Raw genomic sequence first — 5364 nt, 5'->3', positions numbered from 1 at the left:
AATTTACGGCCAAAATTTGGCAAAAAAAAAATTGTACGGTACAAATCTCATTTTGTACCTCGTTTTTAATAACATGTGTGAGACCCACAAAATTTTGTTCTAAAATTACACATTGTGGAAAGTAAGTTACACTATGTCTAAACAAAATTATGCCATGTGCAAAATACGCATAACCTTCGGGAACGGTTGCAAACGGTTGCAAGTGCAACCGTTCCTGCCCCTGGTCCGCCATCGTCTTTTAAAACATTGATTTCAATTGACCATTGGCCGACTGACCGTTCATAATAGTAAACAATGAGTTCTTGGCAGTAGTAGTTAATTACTCGGCCAGTTCCACAACTTTATATAGCACCCCTTCAAGGCTCCATGCTCATTAAAACACCCTTCCAAACACACACACACACACACCAAAAGAAATGGAGATTTCTTTCACCCCCACCACCAGTTGGGCCGCCTACGCAGTCGCATGGCTTGCAACGATGGTCATCGCGCTCCTTTGTAGGCGTTTTCATCAGAAAAAACTCAACCTCCCACCAGGTCCAAAGCCCTGGCCTATCGTTGGAAATTTAAACCTCATTGGCACCCTCCCTCATCGTTCAATCCATCAACTATCCCTAACATATGGTCCCCTAATGCACCTCCGTTTTGGCTCCTTCCCCGTTGTGGTCAGCTCCTCCGTGGAGATGGCCAAAGTTTTCCTCAAGACCATGGACGCCACTTTTGCTGATAGGCCCAAAACAATCGCCGGAAAGTATACCGGCTACAACTACTCCAACATTCTTTGGCCCCTTACGGACCATACTGGCGCCAGGTGCATAAGATGTGCCTCATGGAATTGTTCAGCGCAAAAAGACTCGAGTCCTATGAACATATTCGGGTGGAAGAAATGAATTCACTTCTTCAGGGGCTGTTCCAATCATTAGGCAAGCCTGTCTTGTTGAAAGATCACCTCACAACTATGACCTTGAATGTGATTAGCAGGATGGTGTTGGGGAAAAGATACTTGGACCAGTCTGATCAGAACTCAATCGTCACGCCGGAAGAGTTCGTGAAGATGATGGATGAGCTCCTTTTGCTGAATGGAGTCTTTAACATTGGTGATTCGATACCTTGACTGAATTTCTTGGATTTGCAGGGGTATATTAAGAGGCTGAAAGCCCTGAGCAAGAAATTCGACTGGTTTCTAGAGCATGTCCTGGATGAGCATAACGCGGCCAGGATGAGGAATGACAAACAGAATCGTGTAAGCAAGGACATGGTGGACGTCCTTCTGGACCTTGCGGAGGATCAGACTTTAGAGGTGAAGCTGGAGAGGCATGGAGTCAAGGCATTCACTCTGGTATAGTGGTTCTATTTGTAATATATATATATATATATATATACACATATATAAACTTTAATAATTGCACTGAAATGTTTTCGAATAATGAATGAATTCCAGGACCTACTTGTTGGTGGAACAGAGAGCTCAGCGATGACAGTCGAATGGGCCATTTCGGAGTTGCTGAAAAACCCAGAATTATTCGAAAAGGCAATCCAAGAACTTGACAGGGTTATCGGTCAGAACCGATGGGTAACAGAGAAGGACATCCCAAACCTTCCTTATGTAGAAGCCATTGTTAAAGAAACACTGCGTATGCACCTTGTGGCACCAATGCTGGTGCCAAGATGTGCCCGCGAAGATTGCAATGTTGCAGGGTATGATATCCAGAAGGGAACTCGAGTTCTCGTTAATGTTTGGACAATTGGAAGGGATCCCGAATTGTGGAAAAACCCCCAGGAATTTTGCCCTGCCAGATTCATTGGAAAGGAAATTGATGTAAAAGGGCAAGACTACGAGTTGTTGCCTTTTGGTTCTGGAAGAAGAATGTGCCCGGGGTACAGTTTAGGCCTTAAGGTTGTCCAATCCACTTTGGCCAATCTTTTACATGGATACAACTGGAAGTTGCCAGGAGATCTGAATCCTGAGGAGTTGGACATGGAAGAAATCTTCGGGCTTTCAACACCAAGGAAGTTCCCACTTGTTGCCGCCGTTGAGCCTCGGCTTCCTCATTATCTTTATTCACTGTGATTTGATATATATGCTTAATTCTTAGGATCGAGATCAAATTGTGTTCAAATAATTCAGCAATGCAAGTTCTAATAGAATTTTTGTATGTAGCTGCAATGCACTTTTATACATGTTTTGTTTCTCACCGCGCTTCAAATCCTTGTTGTTGATGGCATTATATTGAGGTTGTTATCCCTATTTTGTGCAATAAATGTGTGAATATATGTGTGTGGAATGTGTTTCTTTCCTTTTCGTGCACGTACGTGGTGTGTGTTCCAAATAAATTACTTGAGCCCAGTTTGGATTGCTCTTATCCCCAAAAAAAATTTAATATTTTTATAAATAAATTTTTTTAATATATTGTTCAATTACTTTTTTAATTCACATATATAAATCCTATCTTAAAAAAAATGTTACACTAATTTGTTTCTAAAAACTCTTGAGAAGTTGCAATTCAAATAACCGCTTACTTTTTCAGTCTTGGTTCATATTCTTACACCTTTACAAATAGCTAACCACTATTTTGGTTGAAAGCATTTGTGATTCGTGATCCACCGACCTAAAAACATCTCTTCCCCACAAAGACCATTTGCTTCGCTACGTTACATTGTTGAATTTTTCAGCGGATACTAGCTTAGGAAGAGAGAGCTGACCTGATGTTCCAAATACAATCATAAAATACAGAGGTACACTTTTGAAGCTATTTTAGACTGATGTCCTAAACTATTGTCTTCACATAACCCGTAGCAATTATACCTTGTGATGGTGCCAAGATTTTTATCGTGGCGCCGGGGGGAGGGGGTAAAATGTTCAAAATAATTTTTATCTATTTAAATATATGACATCTAACAATATCAAATATTAACTTTAATTATAAAGGTATGTCTATTTCATAAATATGAACCATAGTCATAATGAATTAAGACAAGAAATAACCCTTGATTAAATATCTTATAATATCACAAACCACCCAAATTGCATATTTATAAGAAGATGCTCCAATATATCGCCTGTACAAAAAAAAAAAAAACTATGCAATATAAATAAAACTAGTTTACATTAAAAAATGATAAAAGTTATGTCAACATACACTAAAATTTCAAACTCTTTTATTAAAAATAAATTGAGTTTTATGTTTTTTTTTAGAAGTAAATTTATCTATGATTGAATTAGTGCTAAATTTTCCAACAACTTTCTTTTCTTTGTATAGAATTAGGCAATCATTCAAGCAATTATCTTCCATCTTGTTTCGGAACTTTGTCTTGATTATCTTCATAATTGAAAATACCTATTCTGTAGTTGCAGTTATTACAAGAAGAGTGAGAATGAGTCCAATTAATTGGGCTAAGTTGTATATTTGTATATGAGCCATTAAAGTAATTATTTTTGTTTTAACCCATTGATAATTATGAATTGGATCTTTTTATTATAATATATCAAATTGGGTCAATTTACTATGAATCATCGATTGTATGTTTACTTTTTGAAAGTTAAATAAATAGCACAATAAATAATAAATAATTTTTTTTGAAGAAAAAATTAATTCAAAGGTGGCTAATTCATATATATATATATATATAAACTCTCATAATATAAATTAAATTGTAAAAAATTAAGAGGGGCCAACTTTATTTTGCACATAGATCATATAATATGAATTAAAATTTTCAAAACTTAGAGAGGGCCATGCCCCTCGTTCCCCTTGACTCCGTCATTGGGTATAACTATTGTCTGTTAAGCCGGTTGAAGTTGTGGAGATCAAATGATACTAGAACTTGAAAATTTCACAAATAACCTTCGAAACATCCTAATTCATATAATAGCCCAACTGAGATCCCACCATGAATCGGAGCCCACTACGTCCCCACCGCCCACACTCTCCTTCGTCTCTTTCTATTCTTGCTTCCAATCCATGTCAGTCATTTCACTCAAAATTCATCAAATCCCAAGCCATCAATAGTAGAGCACCACAACAGGTAGCGGCTTAACAATATCCAATAATCAAATCATCAGAAATAATATTCAAATTAGTAGACAATTAGTTTTTTCCCTCACCCCTTTAGATTTGTTCAACAGTCACTTACTCCAATCAAACACATGACAATTGGTGAATCACAATCAACTTAGGATGTTCGAACTTTTAAACATGAATCACAATCTTACATGAATCACAATTGGTGAAATGACAATCTATCCCAAATGTGATTCACATGACAATTCCAATCCAAGAATCGCAGTCTATGTAAAATATCTGAATCATACGAATCACAATTATAATCACAAATCATAATCTATCCCACAAACTTTTAAACATGAATCACAATCTATGTAAAATATCTGAATCACAATCTATCCCACAAACTCCATTTTTTACATACATCGTGATTCCACTGTGCAATTTTGACCGACAATGACCAAAAATTGGTGAAAGGACCCAAAATCGAAATGGGTCTAGTTTTCGTTCTCTCATTAAATCGCCATTAAATCTTATAAAAACTATGTTAGAATGATCATTAGGACCCATGAAACAATAATACGATATCAATTTAATATGAAAAGGTGTGAAAATACTTGAATTCGAGATAAAACCAAGATTTGACTTGAAAGTAGGGGTGGAGCCAAGAACCCATGGTAAGTGGGGTCAAGTAAAACTTATTTTTTTAGGCAGTACATTAAAACTTTTACAAAGCAAAAATTAAAATATAAAGTAAAAAAATAAAAATTACTAAAATTACATACAAATTATAGTTGTATCATACGATTATTCATCTTTTAAAAACGTTGCAAAATTAATTCATTATCAATTTGGTTAAACACATCTTTTCAATATAAGGAACTAAAGCTCGTGATTTTTTCAAACTATTTTGTGAATTATTGTCAACTTGATCTTCTATGGATTTTTTTTAAAGAAATTTGTCTATAGCTTGTTATAAATAAAAAACATAATAACTTAATTTCGTATTATAGATAAACAATTTAGCACCTACTTGAAAATTTCTAGTTTTTAGAAACTTTGAAGTTTGAAAGATTTGGTTTTTCACTCCACTCAAGGAAGCCCATCCCTTATTTTTGGAAATTTAGGAAGAATTTATTCTTGAAATAACTTCCATAAATAACTTAAAATAAATTCAAAATTCTTGTGACGGTAACAATTATGAATTTTCAACTGTTTAGTGGTCATTGTATATAGAAAAGAGAATTCGTTAAAATTTAGTGGGGTCAAATAAGATACAACTTTAAAATTTTATAAATTTTCCAATACTAAAATCTAATTTTTCCAAAGTTAAGTGGGGTCAATTGACCACACTTGCTTG

General features: G+C 35.3%; 1 pseudogene; it reads left to right on the top strand.

Annotated features, from left to right (window-relative positions):
- Positions 1-391: 391 nt before the first annotated feature.
- On the top strand, positions 392-2071 carry LOC113729558 (trimethyltridecatetraene synthase-like; annotated as a pseudogene).
- The last annotated feature ends 3293 nt before the right edge of the window (positions 2072-5364 follow it).

This window comes from Coffea arabica, chromosome 2e, assembly GCF_036785885.1.
Source record: "Coffea arabica cultivar ET-39 chromosome 2e, Coffea Arabica ET-39 HiFi, whole genome shotgun sequence".
NCBI classification, from domain to species: Eukaryota; Viridiplantae; Streptophyta; class Magnoliopsida; order Gentianales; family Rubiaceae; genus Coffea; species Coffea arabica.
This window is presented reverse-complemented; position numbering and strand designations above follow the sequence as displayed.